General features: G+C 47.6%; 1 pseudogene; it reads right to left on the minus strand.

The window, feature by feature from the left end:
• Positions 1 to 20,430: 20,430 nt before the first annotated feature.
• On the minus strand, positions 20,431 to 21,992 carry LOC147976020 (uncharacterized; annotated as a pseudogene).
• Positions 21,993 to 22,901: the final 909 nt, after the last annotated feature.

A 22,901-nucleotide genomic window follows, 5' to 3' on the forward strand; every position in this document is an offset into this window, starting at 1 on the left:
AGCCAACCGCCGCCCGCCACGTGTCCTCCGCCGCCGCCTCCCACCGCGCGGCCCGGGAGCCTACGGCCGGCCCCCGCGGCCCGCTCCCTCGCCCCGCCGCCTGGCTGCCCGCGCCGCCCGGCCGCCCCCGACGCCGCCGCCTCCTTATGCGCCGCCTTGCAAATTGGTGCACTTGTTAATTCTGTTTTCAGGGACTTAGCAATTCCACTAAGTCCTTGATCTGTTTATCTCATGATGCCATATGTTCATATTGTTTCCTAGTGATCCGTGCCTCTTTTGAGGATGATCAGTAAGGATGTTTTGTTAATCTTGTAGTGCTCTATCCAACCATGTCTTTGTTTGAAATTATGGAGCACCCTAGCTTGAGTCAGACGAGCTCTACTTTAGCTACTTTGTGAATCTGGGCAGATTGTCAACTAGTTTGCAATTTTGCCGGTGATGTTGTAGTTGATCGTGCATGCTATGCTATTTTTCTTGCCATGTCTAGCTTGAATTTTGTGCCTTCTTTATGTATGTATGCTTTTCTTGCCATGACTTGCACCGTAGTGAGTGCATCGAGCTCGTAAACATGCCTACTTGAGTTATATTTCAGCATGTGCCAGTTTTCACTAAGTCTAAAAACTGATTATGTTTTTGCTATGTTCACATGCTTGCAATTGTATTTTCTGATCCCTTTTGGCTCAAGGTCACTAAGGGACTTTTGTTAAGCTCTTTGAGTAGCTCCATACCATGCTTTACTTTGCCATGTTCAGATCCTGTAGCATGTAGTCTTGTTGCTCCGAAGAGGGCTACCTGATCTGAAATTCCAGACAAGTGTTAATTTCACTAAGTCTGAGATATGCTTGCCATATGCATTTTTGCCATGCTTGTTTGAACCTGTTAATGGATGAATTGTCCGTAGCTCAGTGCTAGACTTTTGTTAAACATCTTGAATGCATCCCTGCCATGTATTTTGTTGTCATGTTTGGTTGCTGTAGCATGTTCATCTCATTGCATTTAGTTGGCTGCTTGCTGTAAATCGCAGACCGGTGTCATATTTGAATCGCTTGCCATTTCCAAACCGTAACTCCGATTCTGGCGTTCTTTATATCGTTTTCAAGCGATTTCATCTCATCTTTCCGGTGGCACACTTGGATTTCCATGTTGAGGCCAGGTTCATGCATTTCCTGTCATATCTTGCATTTTGCGTCCCGCATCGCATCTCGCATAGCATATCATATTTGCATTGTGTTGTTTGAGTTTGCACGTGGTTAATTGTGCCCTTGTTGCTTGTTTGTCTTGTTTGGGTAGAGCCGGGAGACGAGTTCGCTAACGAGGAGCCCGTTGAGTTTGCTTTCAAGGATCCAGTCAACTCTGACAACTGTGCAGGCAAGATGATCATACCCTCGAAATCACTACTTTCTTTGCTATGCTAGTCTGCTCGCTCTTTTGCTATGCCATTGCTACGATGCCTACCACTTGCTTTTAAACCTCCCAAATTGCCATGTCAAACCTCTAACCCACCATTGTCCTAGCAAACCGTTGATTGGCTATGTTACCGCTTTGCTCAGCCCCTCTTATAGCGTTGCTAGTTGCAGGTGAAGATTGGAATGCCGTTCCTTGTTGGAACACTTATTTACTTGTTGGGATATCATTATATTATCTTGTTATCTTAATGCATCTATATACTTGGTAAAAGGTGGAAGGCTCGGCCTCTCGCCTAGTGTTTTGTTCCACTCTTGCCGCCCTAGTTTCCGTCATATCGGTGTTATGTTCCCGGATTTTGCGTTCCTTACGCGGTTGGGTTATAATGGGAACCCCTTGATAGTTCGCCTTGATTAAAGATTTTCCAGCAATGCCCAACCTTGGTTTTACCATTCGCCACCTATCCTCTTTTTCCCTTGGGTTACCGGAGCCCAAGGGTCATCTTATTTTAACCCCCCCCCCCCGGGCCAGTGCTCCTCTCAGTGTTGGTCCGAACTGAGCTGCCTGCGGGGCCACCTCGGGGAAACTTGAGGGTTGGTTTTACTCGTAGCTAGTCTCATCTGAGTGTGCCCTGAGAATAAGATATGTGCAGCTCCTATCGGGATTTGTCGGCACATTCGGGCGGTGTTGCTGGTCTTGTTTTAACCTGTCGAAGTGTCTTGAAGAACCAAGATACCGAGTCTGATCGGAACGTCTTGGGAGGAGGTCTATTCCTTCGTTGACCATGAGAGCTTGTCATGGGCTAAGTTGGGACTCCCCTGCAGGGATTTGAACTTTCGAAAGCCGTGCCCGCGGTTATGGGCAGATGGGAATTTGTTAATGTCCGGTTGTAGATAACTTGAACCTTAACTTAATTAAAATGAATCAACTGAGTGTGTTACCGTGATGGCCTCTTCTCGACGGAGTCCGGGAAGCGGACACGGTGTTGGAGTAATGTTTGCGTAGGTTGCTCTCTAGTTTCTCGCTCGCGCTTTGCCTCCTCTTCTCGCTCTCTTTTGCGAATAAGTTAGCCACCATACTTGCTAGTCGCTTGCTGCAGCTCCACTTATATTTACCTTGCCATACCTATAAGCTTAAATAGTCTTGATCGCGAGGGTGCGAGATTGCTGAGTCCCTGTGGCTCACAGATTACTATTACACCAGATGCAGGGCCTGATGATTCCGCTCCAGGGGACGCGCTTGAGCTCAAGTGGGAGTTCGACGAGGACTCTCAACGTTACTATGTTTCCTTTCCCGATTATCAGTAGTGGTGCCCGGTTGAGGGTGATTGGGACCGTGTCGCTTGTTGGGTTATCTTTTATTTTGGCGCCGTAATCGGGCCATGAGTGTTTGGATGATGTAATGTTATTTATGCACTTGATTGACGTGGCGAGTGTAAGCCAACTATGTTATCTCCCCTTTCATTATTATATTACATGGGATGTTGTGAAGACTGCCTAACTTGCAACATATGCCTTCAATGCGATTATGCCTCTAAGTCGTGCCTCGACACGTGGGAGATATAGCCGCATCGAGGATGTTACATAAAAGATCCTTTTGAAAAGAAAGTTGTAGAGAAAATATTTCCTATGGGCTTGCCAGTTTCTAGGGGTCACATCCTACAGTCAACATGTGCTCTGATACCATCTTGTAGCGACCCGACCTCAGACGGTCAAGTCTCTGTGCTTAAGTGTCATTCCTAGATCGGTATGCTGACACACACAGTACTCGAGGATTTATAACATAGGTAAATCACATGTATAAAATAACGTAAATACTATTACCTCAATCCATATAGCGGAAGTAACAAAGATTGTGGATTCCCATCAACACCAACGACAAAGTTGAGTGTAGAAATCGTAACCCTAACGTATCACTTACTCGTCGTAAGAATCCTGCAACATGAGACGTTGCAGCCACAATGGGTCAGTACATTGAATGTACTGCCAAATTCACACCATAGGATAATGATGAATAATAGCTATCACTACATGCATATTTGGCTGGTGGAAAGCTCCATGGTTATAATATTTTTGCGAAAAGCCAATTTTTCCCTACTGCAAAGGAATATAATTTATTTAACTACAAAGTTGGTTGAAAATATTGAGAAGGTTCCTCCAACTCAATCCCAAATTAACATCAATAACGCAACAAATTATTTAAGTAACGTGATGAGATCAATATGATAATCCAAGAACCAGATACTCAAGATGTCCATAACCGGGGACACGGCTAACCATGATTAGTTTGTACACTCTCGAGAGGTTTGCGCACTTTTCCCTAGAAGACCCGATCTCCTCCATTGAATTTCTCGCACTGCTGGTTGTTTGAGAAATGGATGACCGAGACACGGTCTTTCAGAAGCATTAACTCTCTACTCCAGATAAACTATACCACCTACAACCCACTACCTGCTAGTCTATCTCTTCAAGAGCTTCACGCAACTTACTCAACTATGCTAGAGCCCATAATAGCTTGTGGCTGCACATGGAAGTTTCTAGCATGAATAATCTTATGATCCCTTCGATCCTGGGTGGCGGTCCATAGGAAGATCACACGGGTACTCCGGGATTTCCAAAAATACAGGCAACGCTGGGTACTCTAGGTGCCTCAATCCACCCAGATGTAAATTCAAGTTGCCACCTTAAGTTGAACCATTAATTAACAATCTCACATCTGTCATGGATTTCACTCACCCAAACCATGTCTACGAGCATAGCATAGCAATATAAGCAACGCGTAGAAGTAACTCCCAGTGGTTTGAATATAACAGGGCAATAGGTTCTACCTCAACAACTACTTCCCAACCCACATGTTAATGACATCCTAATCATGCAATATTTGAGGATTGAAACTAATGCATAAAAACTGGGTACGGAAAGAGTATGATTAATGTGTTACTTGCCTTGTAATATTGATGAAGATGATTCACACTCATAACTCTTGATATTTCTACTCATCACACTCCGTTCAATCTATCATGAGCATGCAATAGTAACCACACATAAGCAATCACTCAAAAGATCATGAAAAACAAAGAAGATAGTTCGGAAAACATCAAAACCAACAAATAACTCTTGCAACATAAAACAATTTCTAACAGTACCAAAATTATGTGAATTTAGCCTTATCAGAAAGTTTAAGCCAAGAGCTTCGATTTGCAAAAACAATCAACTAAATCGGAGTTATAAAACTCAAGTTATGAACAAAAGAGTTTGAATACAATCTATTTGAATTCAAAATTTAAAACTTTCAAAAACATGTTTAATTTGTTTTACTGGATAGAGGAGATCGTAACGAAGAAGTGGGCGTTGGTTTCATCTAATTTGGATGAACGAGTAAAAAGTTATGGCTATTTGAAAAATCAGAGCCAAGCTGTTTTACGGAAGAAAAATAGCTACGGGTAAGGTCTAATGTATAAATACGTAGACTAATTGATAATCTAATTATTCTATCGTATTAGTCTAAAAATAATAAACTACGGAAGTATAAAAAAACAAAGAAAGATACCTTTATAAGGCACAATTTCTACAAGTCGCGCCGGAGAGGAGAAATATATTTTTCTTAAATTAATCTAGTCAAACCAAAATATTGATTTAATCCGAATCGGATGATTTCTGGAGGCTCTATGGGTCTTTATTTATACATGGAAAAGAGGTTTAAGGGTCAAAGCCTAGGCAATGTGGGACTAAATGTAGACGAAAATATATGAAACAGAGAAGAAAAAGATTAACGTCTCGCACGGGCCTAATGGACTCGGCCGGCCGCGCGCCGTACACGAGCTGCATTTTTTTCTGAAGTATATTTTTTCTGAAATTTATTCCAAAAAAACTAAACATTAATGAAAATAAAATAAATAAATAAAAGACAAAAGAAAACAATAGAAAAACGGGCCGGCCTGCTGCTATGCTACGCATGTGGGCGGCGGTTAGATCCAAGCGCACGCGTAGATCTTTTTCTTTTTTTATATAGAAACAAAAAAGAAAATTGGATAATGATAATAAAATAAAACTTTATATAGGCATATTATATATCAAAAATTTTAGAAAAAGATTTTCTACAACATGAACATTTCTCTAGTGCCAAATAAAAATCTCAAAAATTCAAATAATTCAAACAATGCTACTTCTACAGTAAAACCCAATAAAAATCATTTTAGAAATACCAAAATGATTTCAAAATTATTTCTATCCAATTTTCTGATGTAGGGAATCATTTTAACCTATTTTCCATTTATTTTATTTTTGGAGAAAAATAATTTGAATAAAACCCAAATAACTCCAAATTGAAAATAATTTCAAACGGACTTTAAATTTGATCCTTTTAAACTTCCAACTTGTATTTCATATATTTTGAAGAAGTCATTTTATCTTCTCTCATGAAAATCATTGAGTTGCTTAAAGTTTCTCAATTTGAAATATTTCCAAATAAAATTCAAATCTTTTCAAAAAAACCCTTTTCATTTAATTAAATGGAAGAAGTCATATCATCTTCTCTCAAGGGTTTTGTATTTCAAAAGAATTTGAATTCACGGAGATCAAAATGCAAAAAGGTGAAAGTTTGGGAAATTCATTTTATTCCCTCTCATTTAACTTTCAAAAAGTTTCGAATTTCACTCAATCAATCACACAACAATCCAAAAACAATCAATCTATCTATTTATTATAACATTCCAAAATTTAGAATTTTGGGTTGTTACAAGCAGGTATGGGTATGTCTACTTGATGAAACATAAGTCTAAAGCATTTGAAAAGTTCAAAGAATTTCAGAGTGAAGTGGAAAATCATCGTAACAAGAAAATTAAGTTTCTACGATCTGATCGTGGAGGTAAATATTTGAGTTATGAGTTTGGTCTTCATTTGAAACAATGCGGAATAGTTTCGCAACTCATGCCACCTGGAACAACACAGCGTAATGGTGTGTCCGAACATCGTAACCGCACTTTATTAGGTATGGTGCGATCTATGATGTCTCTCACCGATTTACCGCTATCGTTTTGGGGTTATGCTTTAGAGACGACTGCATTCACGTTAAATAGGGCACCATCAAAATCTATTGAGACGACAACTTATGAACCGTGGTTTGGCAAGAAACCCAAGTTGTTGTTTCTTAAAGTTTGGGGCTGCGATGCTTATTAGAAAATGCTCTGACCTGATAAGCTTGAACCCAAATCAGAGAAATGTGTCTTCATAGGATACCCAAAGGAAACTGTTGGGTACACCTTCTATCACAGATCCGAAGGCAAGATATTCGTTGCTAAGATTGGATCCTTTCTGGAGAAGGAGTTTCTCTCGAAAGAAGTGAGTGGGAGGAAAGTAGAACATGATGAGGTAATTGTACCTACTCCCTTATTGGAATGTAGTTCATCATGGAAATCAGTTCCAGTGATTCCTACACCAGTAATTGAGGAAGCTAATGATGATGATCATGAAACTTTTGATCAAGTTACTACTGAACCTCGTAGGTCAACCAGAGTAAGATCCGCACCAGAGTGGTATGGTAATCCTGTTCTGGAGGTCATGTTACTTGACCATGACGAACCTACGAGCTATGAGGAAGCGATGATGAGCCCAGATTCCGCAAAATGGCTAGAGGCCATGAAATTTGAGATGGGATCCATGTATGAGAACAAAATGTGGACTTTTGTTGACTTGCCCGTTGATCGGCAGGCTATAGAGAATAAATGGATCTTCAAGAAGTAGACAGACGCTGACGGTAATGTTGTTGTCTACAAAGCTCGACTTGTTGCAAAAGGTTTTCGACAAGTTCAAGGAGTTGACTACGATGAGACTTTCACAGCCGTAGCGATGCTTAAGTCCGTCCGAATCATGTTAGCAATTGCCACATTTTATGATTATGAAATTTGGCAAATGGATGTCAAAACTACATTCCTTAATAGATATCTCAAAGAAGAGTTGTATATGATGAAACCAGAAGGTTTTGTCGATCCAAAAGGTGCTAACAAAGTGTGCAAGATCCAGTGATCCATTTATGGGCTGGTGCAAGCCTCTCGGAGTTGGAATATACGCTTTGATAGTGTGATCAAAGCATATGGTTTTATACAGACTTTTGGAGAAGCCTGTATTTACAAGAAAGTGAGTGGGAGCTCTATAGCATTTCTGATATTGTATGTAGATAACATATTGTTGATCGGAAATGATACTGAATTTCTGAATAGCATAAAAGGATACTTGAATAAGAATTTTTCAATGAAAGACCTCGGTGAAGCTGCTTATATATTAGGCATCAAGATATATATAGATATATCAAGATGCTTAATTGGACTTTCACAAAGCACATACCTTGATAAAGTTTTGAACAAGTTCAAAATGGATCAAGCAAAGAAAGAGTTCTTGCCTGTGTTACAAGGTGTGAAGTTGAGTCAGACTCAATGCCCGGCCACTGCAGAAGATAGAGAGAAAATGAAAGTCATTCCCTATGCTTCAGCCATAGGTTCTATCATGTATGCAATGCTGCGTACCAGACCTGATGTGTGCCTTGCTATTAGTTTAGCAGGGAGGTGCCAAAGTAATCCAGGAGTGGATCACTGGACAGCGGTCAAGAACATCTTGAAATACCTGAAAAGGACTAAGGATATGTTTCTCGTTTATGGAGGTGACAAAGAGCTCGTAGTAAACGGTTTTGTTGATGCAAGCTTTGACACTGATCCGGATGACTCTAAGTCACAAACCGGATACGTATTTTTATTGAATGGTGGAGCTGTTAGTTGGTGCAGTTCCATGTAGAGCGTTGTGGCGGGATGTACGTGTGAAGCAGAGTACATAGCTGCTTCGGAATCAGCAAATGAAGGAGTCTGGATGAAGGAGTTCATATCCGATCTAGGTGTCATACCTAGTGCATCGGGTCCAATGAAAATCTTTTGTGACAATACTGGTGCAATTGCCTTGGCAAAGGAATCCAGATTTCACAAGAGAACCAAGCACATCAAGAGACACTTCAATTCCATCCGTGATCAAGTCAAGGAGGGAGACATAGATATTTGCAAGATACATACAGATCTGAATGTTGCAGACCCGTTGACTAAGCCTCTCTCACGAGCAAAACATGATCAACACCAAGACTCCATGGGTGTTAGAATCATCACAATGTAATCTAGATTATTGACTCTAGTGCAAGTGGGAGACTGAAGGAAATATGCCCTAGAGGCAATAATAAAGTTGTTATTTATATTTCCTTATATCATGATAAATGTTTATTATTCATGCTAGAATAGTATTAACCGGAAACTTAGTACATGTGTGAATACATAGACAAACAGAGTGTCACTAGTATGCCTCTAATTGACTAGCTCGTTAATCAAAGATGGTTAAGTTTCCTAGCCATGGAAAAAGAGTTGTCATTTGATGAACGGGATCACATCATTAGAGAGTGATGTGATTGACTTGACCCATCCGTTAGCTTAACACGATGATCATTTAGTTTGTTGCTATTGCTTTCTTCATAACTTATACATGTTCATATGACTCTGAGATTATGCAACTCCCGAATACCGGAGGAACACTTAGTGTGCTATCAAACATCACAACGTAACTGGGTGACTATAAAGATGCTCTACAGGTGTCTCCGATGGTGTTTGTTGAGTTAGCATAGATCGAGATTAGGATTTGTGACTCCGTGTATTAGAGAGGTATCTTTGGGCCCTCTCGGTAATGCACATCACTATAAGCCTTGCAAGCAATGTGACTAATCAGTTAGTTATGGGATGTTGCATTACGGAACGAGTAAAGAGACTTGCCGATAACGAGATTGAACTAGGTATTGAGATACCGACGATCGAATCTCGGGCAAGTAACATACCGATGACAAAAGGAACAACGTATGTTGTTATGCAGTTTGACCGATAAAGATCTTTGTAGAATATGTAGGAACCAATATGAGCATACAGGTTCCGCTATTGGTTATTGACCGGAGATGAGTCTCGATCATGTCTACATAGTTCTCAAACCCGTAGGGTCCGCACGCTTAACGTTCGGTGACGATCGGTATTATGAGTTTATGTGTTTTGATATACTCAAGGTAGTTCGGAGTCCCGGATATGCTCACGGACATGACGAGGAGTCTCGGAATGGTCGAGACATAAATATCGATATATTGGAAGCCTATGTTTGGACATGGGAATGGTTCCGGGTGAGTTCGGCCATATACGGGAGTACCTGGAGGTTACTGGAACCCCCCGGAAGTATATGGGCCTTATTGGGCCATAGTGGGAGAGAGGAGAAGGGAGCCTAGGAGGAGGCGCCCCCCTGGCCCATTCCGAATCAGGTGCGGGGGCGGCCCCCCTTTTCCTTCCCCCTCTCCCCCCTTCCTTCCTCTCCTAATCCAACTAGGGAAGGGGGGGATCCTACTCCCGGTGGGAGTAGGACTCCCTTGGGCGCGCCATAGAGGGCCGACCCCTCCCCCTCCTCCACTCCTTTATATACGGGGGAGGGGGCACCCCATAGACACACAAGTTGACATTGTTTAGCTGTGTGTGGTGCCCCCCTCCACTATAATCCACCTCGGTCATATCGTTGCAGTGCTTAGGCGAAGCCCTACACTGGTAGCTTCATCATCACCGCCATCACGCCATTGTGCTAACAAAACTCTCCCTCGACGCTCAGCTGGATCTAGAGTTCGTGGGACGTCACCAAGATGAACGTGTGCAGATCATGGAGGTGCCGTATCTTTGGTGCTAAGATCTGTCGGATCGTGAAGACGTACGACTACATCACCCGCGTTGTCATAACGCTTCCGCTTACGGTCTACGAGGGTACGTGGACAACACTCTTGCCCTCTCGTTGCTATGCTTCACCTAGATAGATCTTGCGTGTGCGTAGGAAATTTGTTGAAATTACTGCATTCCCCAACAATTAAGTCCCAGCTGAGTCAAGTGATTATGATACCTAGACATTTTGAGTATGTGTTCACTAGAGCTATTCTCCTCCATCTTGCAGCAATAGAACTTGTTGGAGACTTCATATCTCTCAACTCGGGCATTTTCTTGAAATATTAACTTCAACTCCAGGAACATCTCATATGGTCCATGACGTTCAAAACATCTTTGAAGTCCCGATTCTAAGCCGTAAAGCATGGCACACTAAACTATCGAGTAGTCATCAGATCGAGCTTGCCAGACGTTCATAACATTAGCATCTGCTCCTGCAGCAGGCCTTTCACCTAGCGGTGCATCAAGGACAAAATTCTTCTGTGCAGGAATGAGGATAATCCTCAAGTTACGGACCCAGTCCGTGTAGTTGCTACCATCATCTTTCAACTTAGCTTTCTCTAGGAATGCATTAAAATTCAAGCAAATGGTAGCACGGGCCATTGATATACAACATAGATATGCAAAAACTATCAAGACTAAGTTCATGATAAATTAAGTTCAATTAATCATATTACTTAAGAACTCCCACTTAGATAGACATCCCTCGAGTGATCTAAATGATCATGTGATCCATATCAACTAAACCATGTCCGATCATCATGTGAGATGGAGTAGTTTTCAATGGTGAACATCTCTATGTTGATCATATCTACTATATGATTCATGTTCGACCTTTCAGTCTCCAGTGTTCTGAGGCCATGTATGTACATGCTAGGCTCGTCAAGTTTAACCCGAGTATTCCGCATGTGCGAAACTGTCTTGCACCCGTTGTATGTGAACGTAGAGCTTATCACACCCGATCATCACATGGTGTCTCAGCACGACAAACTGTCGCAATGGTGCATACTCAGGGAGAACACTTATACCTTGAAAGTCTAGTAAGGGATCATCTTATAATGCTAGTGCCGTACTAAGCAAAATAAGATGCATAAAAAATAAACATCACATGCAATCAAAATATGTGATATGATATGGCCATCATCATCTTGTGCCTTTGATCTCCATCTCCAAAGCACCGTCATGATCTCCATCGTCACCGGCTTGACACCTTGCTCTCCATCATAGCGTCGTGGTCGTCTCACCAAGTATTTCTTCTACAACTATCGTTAACACATAGTGATAAAGTAAAGCAATTACATGGCGTTTGCTTTTCATACAATAAAGCGACAACCATAAGGCTCCTGCAGTTGCCTATAACTTTTAGAAAACATGATCATCTCATACCATAACATATATCACATCATGTCTTGACCATATCACATCACAACATGCCCTGCAAAAACAAGTTAGACGCCCTCTACTTTGTTGTTGCAAGTTTTTTTGGCTGCTATGGGCTTCTAGCAAGAACTGTTCTTACCTACGCATCAAAACCACAATGGTGATTTATCAAGTTTGCTGTTTTAACTTCAACAAGGACCGGCCACATTCAAATTTGATTCAACTAAAGTTGGAGAAACAGACACCCGCCAACCACCTTTATGCAAAACTAGTTGCATGTCCGTCGGTGGAACCGGTCTCATGAACGTGGTCATGTAAGGTTGGTCCAGGCCGCTTCATCCAACAATACCGCCGAATCAAAATAAGACATTGGTGGTAAGTAGTATGGCGATCACCGCCCACAACTCTTTGTGTTCTACTCATGCATATCATCTACGCATAGACCTGGCTCGGATGCCACTGCTGGGGAACATAGCATGCAATTTCAAAAAAATTCCTATGCTCGTGTAAGGTCTATCTAGGAGATGCATCGCAACGAGAGGGGGAGAGTATATCCACGTACCCTCGTAGACCGAAAGCAGAAGCGTTTGACAACGCAGTTGATGTAGTCGAGCTTCTTCTCATTCCGACCGATCAAGCACCGAACGTACGGTACCTTCGAGTTCTGCACTCGTTCAGCTTGATGACGTCCTTTGAACTCTTGATCCAACAAAGTGTCGAGGGAGAGTTTCGTCAGCACGATGGCGTGGTGACGGTGATGGTGAAGTGATCCGCGCAGGGCTTCGCCTAAGCACTAAGACAATGTGACCGAAGGTGTAAACTGTGGACGGAGGCGCCGCACACGGCTAACAGATGTTGTTGTGTGTTCTAGCGATGCCCCCCTCATATATATAGGTTGGAGGGGATTAGAGGCAGCCAGGGGGTGCCCCAAGTAGGACGAGTCCTACTTGGGCGCCTCCCAATTCGGCCCCCCTTAGCATATCCACCGGAGGGGGAAGGAAGGCGGAGGGAGGAGGGAAGGAAGGGGGAGGCCGAATCCCTCCCCTTCCTTCTTTCTTCCCCTCTTTCCTTCTCCCTCAGGTGCGGCTCCTATGGAGGGCGTAGCAGCCCATGCTGGCTGCTATGTTTCTGCTCTTGGTCCATTTGGCCCATATAGTTGCCAGGGGGGGGTGCCCGGAACCCCTTCTGATGACCTGATATGTACCCGGTACACCCGAAACACTTCTGGTGTCCGAATGCCATCGTCATATATATAAATATTTACCTCTCGACCACTTCGAGACTCCTTGTCATGTCAGCAATCTCATCTGGGACTCCGAAAAACATTCGGTCACCAAATCACATAACTCATATAACACAAAATCGTCATCGAACGTTAAGCGTGCGGACCCTACGGGTTCGAGAACTATGTAGACATGACCGAGACACCTCTCCGGTCAATAACCAACAGCGGAACCTGGATGCTCATATTGGTTCCTACATATTCTATGAAGATCTTTATCGGTCGTACCGTAATGACAAAATATGTTATTCCCTTTGTCATATGTATGTTACTTGCCCGAGATTCAATCGTCGGTATCTTCATACCTAGTTCAATCTCGTTACCGACAAGTATCTTTACTCGTTCTGTAATACATAATCCCATAACTAACTCATTAGTCATATTGCTTGCAAGGCTTATTGTGATGTGCATTATCGAGAGGGCCCAGAGATACCTCTCCGATACTCGGAGTGACAAATCCTAATCTCGATCTACGCCAACCCAACAAACACCTTCAGAGATACCTGTAGAGCATCTTTATAATCACCCAGTTACGTTGTGATGTTTGATAGCACACAAGGTATTCCTCCGGTATCCTGGAGTTGCATAATCTCATAGTCGAAGGAATATGTATTTGACATGAAGAAAGCAATAGCAATAAAACTGAATGATCAACATGCTAAGCTAACGGATGGGTGTTGTCCATCACATTATTCTCCTAATGATTTGATCCCATTCATCAAATGACAACACCTGTCTATGGTTAGGAAACTTAACCATCTCTGTTTAACGAGCTAGTCTAGTAGAGGCTTACTAGGGACATAGTGTTTTGTCTATGTATCCACACATGTATCAAGTTTCTGGTTAATACAATTCTAGCATGAACAATAAACATTAATCATGATATAAGGAAATATAAATAACAACTTTATTATTGCCTCTAGGGCATATTTCCTTCACATAGATGGATCGTTGGAGCTTGCACACTTTGTTAGCACCTTTAGGATCGACAAAACCTTCTCGTTGCATCATATACGATTCTTCTTTAAGAAATCCATTAAGGAATGCAGTTTAGTCATCCATTTGCCAAATTTCATAATCATAAAATGCGGCAATTGCTAACATGATTCGGACTTACTTAAGCATAGCTACGGGTGAGAACGTCTCATCGTAGTCAACCCCTTGAACTTGTCGAAAAACCTTTTGCGACAAGTCGAGATTTTTAGATGGTGACATTACCATCAGCGTCAGTCTTCTTCTTAAAGATCCATTTATTCTCAATGGCTTGCCGATCATCGGGCAAGTCCACCAAAGTCCATACTTTGTTCTCATACGTGCATCCTATCTCAGATTTCATGGCATCAAGCCATCTGTCAGAATCTGGGCTCATCATAGATTCTTCATAGTTCGCAGGTTTGCCTTGGTCTAATCATGACTTCCATGTCAGGATTACCGTACCACTCTAGTGCGGATCATGCTTTGATTGATCTACAAGGTTCAGTAGCAACTTGATCTGAAGTTTCATGATCATTATCATTTTCTTCCTCTCTAGTTGGTGTGTGGATCACAGGAATGGATTTCTTGATGTGCTACTTTCCAATTCGAGAGAAGGTACAACTACCTTATCAAGTTCTACTTTCCTCCCACTCACTTCTTTCGAGAGAAACTCCTTCTCTAGAAAGCATCCATTCTTAGCAAAAAACGATCTTGCCTTCGGATCTGTGGTACAACGTATACCCAATTGTTTCTTTAGGGTATCCTATGAAGACACACTTCTCTGATTTGGGTTCGAGCTTATCAGGCTGAAGCCTTTTGACATAAGTGTCGCGACCCCAAACTTTAAGAAACGACATCTTAGGTTTCTTTCCAAACCACAGTTCATACGGTGTCGTCTCAACGGATTTACATAGTGCCCTATTTAACATGAATGCGGTTGTCTCTAATGCATAACCCAAAAACGATAGTGGTAAATCGGTAAGAAACATCATAGATCGCACTATTGTCCAATAAAGTACAGTTACGATGTTCGGACACACCATTATGCTGTGGTGTTCCAGGTGGCGTGAGTTATGAAACAATTCCACATTGTTATAAATGAAGGCCAAAATCGTCACTCAAATATTTGCCTCCGCGATCAAATCATAGAAACTTTATTTTCTTGTTACGATGATACTCCACTTCACTCTGAAATTCTTTGAACTTTTGAAACGTTTCAGACTTGTGTTTCATTAAGTAGATATACCCATGCCGACTCAAATCATCTGTGAAGGTCAGAAAATAACACTGTGGGCCAGCGCACGGTGGTTTTGAGTTCTTGAAGGGCAGCTTCCCAGGGATCAAGGGATACGTGATACGTCTCCACCATATCTACTTTTCCAAACACTTTTGCCCTTGTTTTGGACTCTAAATTGCATGATTTGAATGGAACTAACCCGGACTGACGCTGTTTTCAGCAGAATTGCCATGGTGTTATTTTTGTGCAGAAATAAAATTTGTCGGAATGACCTGAAAATCAACAGAGAATATTTTTGGAATATATAAAAAATACTGGCAAAAGAATCAAGGACAGGGGGCCCACACCCTGTCCACGAGGGTGGGGGGCATGCCTGCCCCCCTGGGCGCTTCCCCCTGCATCGTGGGCCCCCTGGTGCTCCATCGACCTCAACTCAAACTCTATATATTCACGTTCAGGGAGAAAAAAATCAGAGAGAAGGATTCATCGCGTTTTACGATATGGAGCTGCCGCCAAGCTCTAGTCTCTCTTAGGAGGGCTGATCTGGAGTCCGTTCATGGCTCCGGAGAGGGGAATCCATCGCCATCGTCATCATCAACCTTCCTCCATTACCAATTTCATGATGCTCACCGTCGTGCGTGAGTAATTCCATCGTAGGCTTGCCGGACGGTGATGGGTTGGATGATATTTATCATGTAATCGAGTTGTTTTGTTAGGGTTTGATCCCTAGTATCCATTATGTTCTGAGATTGATGTTGCTATGACTTTGCTATGCTTAATGCTTGTCACTAGGGCCCGAGTGCCATGATTTCAGATCTGAACCTATTATGTTTTCATGAATATATGTGAGTTCTTGATCCTATCTTACAAGTCTATAGTCACCTATTATGTGTTATGATCCGTTAACCCCGAAGTGACAATAATCGGGATACTTCCCGGTGATGACCGTAGTTTGAGGAGTTCATGTATTCACTAAGTGTTATGCTTTGGTCTGGCACTCTATTAAAAGGAGGCCTTAATATCCCTTAGTTTCCGATAGGACTCCGCTGCCACGGGAGGGTAGGACAAAAGATGTCATGCAAGTTCTTTTCCATAAGCACGTATGACTATATTCAAAATACATGCCTACATTACATTGATGAACTGGAGCTAGTTCTGTGTCACCCTATGTTATAACTATTGCATGAGGAATCGCATCCGACATAATTATCCATCACTGATCCGTTGCCTACGAGCTTTTCATATATTGATCTTTGCTTATTTACTTTTCCGTTGCTACTGTTACAATCACTACAAAACCAATACCATTACTTTTGCTATCGTTACTGCTATTATCATATTGCTTGCTACTAAATACTTTGCTGCGGATATTTAGTTTCTAGGTGTGATTGAATTGACAACTCAGCAGCTAACACTTGAGAATATTCTTTGGCTCCCCTTGTGTCTGTCGGATCTTGGGTTCCGGCAAAACCCTCAAGGTTCGAACACTGGGGTGCGCGCGAAGATCTCCCCCTACCGATCCACGTCCTAGGTTCGCTAAGATCTCAAGGGCTAACTCGATGAACTCGCAACACAAAGGACACAAGATTTATACTGGTTCGGGCCACCGTTGTGGTTTAATACCCTACTCCGGTGTGGTGGTGGTGGATTGCCTCTTGGGCTAAGGATGAACAGTACAAGGGGAAGAACAGCCTCTTGAGGAGAGGTGTTCTTGTGCTTGGTGAACTTGTGGTTGTTCGGATCTCATACCCTAGCTATGGTGGTGGCTAGTCCTATTTATAGAGGCCCTGGTCCTCTCCCAAAATATTGAGCGGGAAGGGATCCAACAATGGCCAATTTGAAAGGGGACATCTAGTACAATTTATCCTGACAAAAGCAGTGTTCTCCTGCAAAAGGCTCTGGTGGTGACGCCGCCTTGGGCTCCATGGTGACCTCTGTCTTGCCGTCCTGCTGGTCATGGTCTCGTTGCACCGATATGGAAACCTTTGCTTGACACCTTGGTACTCCACGCCTGCGCTTGCTTCCTTAGCACCAAAGAGGAAACAAGGACACTGTGCGCGCTGGCACCCGCCTGGCGCCCGTCTGATCTTGATCGTCATGGCTCATGTCATTGGAACCTCGCGAGGTTTTCCTTGGCTTGAACTCTCCACCCCTCGCGAGCCAGCCTGGTGAGGGTGCTCCCGAGGAGGTCTTGTGTCATCCGCCTCATGAGGCTTGGCCCCTCGCGGGGGTCTTGAGTGCTTGTTGGTGAAGATGGGCCGTTCGGGCCCGCACGCAGAGCCACGCCGTTGGCCGTAGGCACGCAAGTCCGGGGACCCCCATTCCCAGAACACCGACAGTAGCCCCCGGGCCCAAGACGTGCTCGGGCTTGGCTTCGAGGCGAAGCCAAAGGTCAATTGCGGAGCGCCGCGGGCTCCAATAGCCTGCGGCCTTGGTCAACGTGTGGCAGTTGATTGGGCGTGGGCGTCTCCGCTTCCCCACTCTGCATCGGCAACTACCCAACTTGACAAGTCCCTGTGACATGCTAGGAAAAACCTTCATTACCTGTGATCATGGGGGGCACTGGTTGGCCTTCTCCTACTATAAATGGGAGGGGGGTGGAGCCCTGGTCGCCCATCTCTTCCCATTTCACTTGCTTCTCCCCCCTCGCACCATTGCCGACACCAATGGCGCCCATCCGAAGGGTTTCCGCGGTGGAGAAAGGAAAGACTCCACTGGACGGGCTGGTACCTCTCCCGCCGAAGAAGAGGCCGGCCCACCGCCGCGACGAGGCGACGATGCATGTGGTGACGAGGCCTTGGTGCGAGCGGCCTCCTCCCCGGTATCCGTTACCCCTGTACGCCCAAGCCGGGGGCTTAGGAGGGAGAGGCGACGAGCGTCGGCGCGCGCGCCGTGGCCATGGTCGCCGTGCCGCGGTGGCGCGCGTCGCCGCCCCTGGAGTCCACGCCACAGACTCCTCGCGCGAGCTCGTGCTGTGGACGGCGATGCCCCCGAGCACTTGGATCTGCTTCCCTTCCTTTTTCTCAGCTGAGATGCCGGCGAGGGGGCTCCTCGAGCTTTGGCGGCTACAGCACGCCGACCGCGACATGCCGGTGACTAGAGCAGAGGTTGAGGCCGTCTCCTCGGGGAAGATCTTTATGACCCGAGGCTAGGGTAAGGTCGCCCGAGTGTGTCGTGCGGAGGGCACCCTCGCGATCCACTTCGCGTACGACAGTTCCTCCATGCTGTTCTTCAAGGTCTTCGACGCAGAAGGCCGGCGTCTGGAGTGTTGCCCCAGGTGTGGTCATCAGGCTGGCGCCACAGATGGGGCAGGGTCTCCTGCCCGCGTCGCCAGTGGCTCCTCTGGTAGCAGCGGCGACACTTGGGAGTCTAGCGATTCTCCCGAGCTCTACGAGACCCCGGAGACGAGCGACGACAGCTACGTGCCCCCAAGCTCCCGCCGAGCCTGGAGCAGGGCTGCAGCATCAGGATGCCGCCGCCGCTGATCTGGATGAGGTTGGCGTCGGCCTCTGGTGGCCCACTGTTGATGATGACATCATCCACAGGGGCACGTGTAGTTAGGATTCCCTAAGTTCTTGCCTTTTGCTCCCTGCGAGGAATCAAGAAATGCCCCGTGGGGGTGTCTAAAGGTTTTGTAATGCCTCTTGTCAATATTGTCCTTATTATGAACTTGCGCGAGCGCGAGGCCTACTTCAGCTTGGTCTCCCTTTCCGACCTCGTGACGACTTGGCGCTCTGTGCTGACAGGTCCCGGTCCCCAGGCAGGCTGCAGCAGTCGCTGGTATGCCAGGTCGTGTGCCATAGTCAAGGCCAGGAGGTGAGCGGCCCGAGGTCCAGTAAGAGTTCCTGAGGTGCGATGCTCAGGAGGTTCCCTTTAGCGCTCAAGCAGCCGTCGAGAGGTAAGAAAGGGGGTGCCGTTGCTGCAGTAGGGCTGCGGTTAGTATGGTTCTTAGTCCTTAGCGGTTTAGCCAACCCGGGCTCGGGACTTATCTTGACGGTACGGAGTTGATTCCTCATGATGCGCCAAATTCGTGCATAGGTGCCCGAATCATAGCTAAGCCAGGCCCATGCGAGCCTCCCCCTTCTCCATGCTCTCCTTCGTGCTCTGCGTCCTCAGGTCCCGGCCCTCGAGCGAGCTCAGCTGCCGCTGGTATGCAAGGTCGCGTGCCATGGTCAAGGCCAGGGGGTGAGGGCTGGAGAGCCAGTAAGAGCTCCTAAGTCGCGATGCTCAGGAGCCCCCCTTTTAACGCGCAAGCGGATTGCATGGGAGAAGAGGGAGCTCGCGCTCCTGCCTGCCGTCGCCATCAGGAGATTCCTGCAAGCCAGCACAAGGAGAGACACAGTTTGCCATTACGGTTGCCGGTCCACCGCTGGTCGCTCTGCGAGGAGATGAAGGCACTGAGGGCCTGGTGACGTGACGTGCGCGGGGCATGCCGCGAGCCAGAGCTCGGCCGCTCAGGTTTGTCGACGTTGCAGGGACGGACCTAAGCACAAGCATTGTGCCAGCATGAGTAGCCCCTGTGGCGGGTGAGAATCAAGCAGGTGATGGTCATAGGTAGATTAAGCATGGAAGGCAAACTAGCTCAGGTAAATGCATGAGCGATACGCGCCATTGGGTCCGGCCCGAGCGGCTTGGGGATGATGCAGCCCGAGAGGCGCCCCCAGCAAGGTAAGCTAAAGACATAAAAAAGAAGGGATACATGCCACAGGGACGGACCCACGCGGCCTGGGAATAATGCAGCCCCCTGGGTGCTCCGAGCTAAATGGACTTGGAAAATGTCACTTGGTTCCGTTGATGAAGGGGTGTTAAGGCAGCTGAAGGTACGCGGCGAAGGGGTTTCCCCTCACGAGCCACCGGGGCCCGGAGCCTCGGGAGGCCCTGGGGTCCAGGCGGTTCCTTGAGGACCGCCGCCATCTCCACCAGGACTGCGTGGTGCCTGGCCTCCTAACCCGCCATGACGCTCCGCAGGTTGCGCTGGAAGGCAGCAGCCACGCTCGGCAAGACGAACGGCATACGAACGTAGCTGTGAGGTGTACCTTCGCTGCGCCCAACACGCGAAGGCCAGAAGCGCTCCTGAGATGCGGCTTGGTTGAGCCCTGGTATGTCGATGCAGACGCGCAGCTCACCACCCATGCGTGGGTGGGGAGCAACGCCAGGTGGGCGGCGGTCACCGCGTATTGCCCTTGCTTCCTGAAGCTCCTGAGATACCTTGGTGATGAACTCCTAAGCACCAGACGCTCCTTGCCCAGTGTCCTCCTGAGGGAGACACGCCGCGAAACACGCCTCCAAGTGGTGCCTGAGTGCCTCCCTTATGACGTTGGCAAGGTCTGAGGCCCTCTAGAAGAGAGCCCCTGAGCCCTGACCGAGGAGGGCGTCGGGCGCGCCTTCCTATGCGACAGAGGGAGGCACCCCAGGTGCGGGCGCTGATCCTGACGAGGTGCCACTTGCGGCGTTGCCCTCCTGAGGTCCGGCACGGAGTAGCTGCTTCTTCTTCTTGGGGACGACCTTAGGAGGGTACCGAGCTACATTGTTGTCGGGGTCTTCGATTGACGCTGCTTGGAAGGCGTGCTCGAGGGAGCACGCCACATCTCTTTCTTCGCTGGGGACTGTGATGATCCCGCCGCTTCCTGGCATCTTGAGGACGTTGTAGCTGTGGTGCGTCACGACCATGAACTTGGCCAGGGCTGGATACCCGAGGATGGCATTGCATGGCAGACGGATGTGGGCGACGTCGAAGTCGATGAGCTCGGTGCGGTAGTTGTCGCACTGTCCGAAGGTGACGGGGAGGCGGACCTGCCCGATCAGGGTGGTGGATCCGTCGGTCACTCCTGAAAAAAGCTTGGTGGGCTGAAGCTGATCATACGGCACTTGGAGGTTGTCGAACGTGTCGACGGACAGGACGTTGAGCCCTGCACCGCCATCGATGAGAGTCTTGGTAACTTGCACATTGCCAATGACTGGTGAACAGAGCATCGGGAGGGTGCCGGCGGTAGCCGCACACTTGAGATGATCTGCCGAGCTGAACATGATGGCGCACTTGGACCATCTGAGCGGGCGCGTGGCCTCGAGCTTGGGGAAGACTGCAGTCACTTCATGAGCAAACTGTTTGAAGATACGCTGTGAGGTTGGGGCTTGAGCTCCACCCAAGATGCAGGCGATGGCACGCAGCTCCTGGAAGCCCCCAGCCCCCTCGTCCTGATGGTGGTCGTCATTCCTTCTTGGTGGTGGCGGTAGTGGAGGGAGACCGGCGTTGCCCTGAGGATGATCCTCACGAGGCTGATCCCTCCAGGCGCCCTCGCGAGACTGATCCTGCCAGCGGTCCTCACGAGGCCGGTCGCGCCACTCTTGGCATGGGCCATGGTCATCCCAGCGTCCGCCACCACGTCCTCCTCCTCGGCCGTAGCCCTAGTCGTTGCACTCGGGGCGTCGACCGAAGCGTCCTTCTCGAATGGCTCTGAGCTCTTGACACTCGTTGGTGTTGTGGCTATGCAGGTTATGGAAGGTGTCGGTCGGCTGCTCTTGGATGACTCGGGCTGGTCCCTGCCGCGCTTTGTGTCCGGCTCCGACGCGAGCATGGCTGCTCCCTTGCACTTCACGTCTTTGGCCTTGGCTTTCTTCTCCTCTGGGTCCATAGCCAGGAGCTCGAGGAGGGAGAGGCGCCGCTCCTCAGCTCCTGCACACTTGGTCACCAGGTTGAACAGCTCTAGAGACGTGCACAGCTCCTCATGGATGGCGAGCTCCTCCTTTATCTTGACATCGCGGACGCCATCGGAGAACACGGAGACGATGGCCTCATCCGTCACCTTGGGGATCTTGAGGCGAACGTTGTTGAAGCGCTCGATGTACTTTTGGAGGGTCTCTCCTGGTTGTTGCTTGACACGGCGTAGGTCACCCGCAGCTGGTGGGCGGTCGCGTGTGCCCTGGAAGTTGGCAATGAAACGGTCGTGCATCTCGTTCTAGGAGGAGATCGAGCCTGGAAGCAGGTTCAGGAGCCAGGAGCGGGCACCATTCTTGAGAGCCATGGGGAACCAGTTCACCATGACTTTCTCGTCGCCGTTGGTCGCCTTGATGCTCAGCTCGTAGAGCTGCAGGAACTCCACGGGGGCGGGGGTGCCGTCATAGCGAGGAGGCAGATTCGGCTTGAACTTGCCCGGCCAAGCGACGCTACGCAACTCAAGGGTGAAGGCGCGGCAGCCTGCCATGGTCACCGGGACTCTGCGCTGGTGGAGAACTTGTCCTTGATGGGGTCCGTGCACCGCCGTCGCAGGTGGCACGTGGTCTTGCCGTGGTGGCACAGGGAGCGCGGGGGCATTTTCTCGCGGCCGAGGGACTTCTTGGCGGCTTCTTTCTTCTTGCGCGGGCGCCGGACGCGGCATGTCACGCCGTGGGGCCACGCGCCTGGGCGCCAAGACTCCGTCTTGTGGCAGAGGTGGTGGAGGCGCTCCATGGGCCACGCCGCCCGCGGCCAGCGGAGGGCGAGGCAGCGAGAGGGACGGCGCAGGGGAGCCCACTGGCAATCTCGGCGATGCGGTAGAGCCAGTCCTCATAGAGGTCGTCGACAGGGCGGTAGCGCAGGAGCTCGCGCGCCATGCATAGAGCGACCTGCACGTCCACGGGAGCGCGACGAGCGTGGGATGACGAACCGGCCGGGGTCAGTGATGGAGTGGCGGTGCGGCCGTCCTGCTGCACCAAGGGGTACAGCAAGGATGCTTGCTGCTCGTTCCCCGTCGGGCCGGTGGTGGCGTTGGCAGCAGGCGACGGAGAACGACGGGGTGGCCTGCCGACGGGAGCCGTCTGTGCAATGCGGGCGGCGAGGGCAGCCTGGCGCTCAGTGCGAGCGCGGCGAGCGTCCACCATGG

Source organism: Triticum urartu, chromosome 4A (genome assembly GCF_056163025.1).
Source record: "Triticum urartu cultivar PI428250 chromosome 4A, HENAU_Tu73, whole genome shotgun sequence".
Taxonomy (NCBI): domain Eukaryota; kingdom Viridiplantae; phylum Streptophyta; class Magnoliopsida; order Poales; family Poaceae; genus Triticum; species Triticum urartu.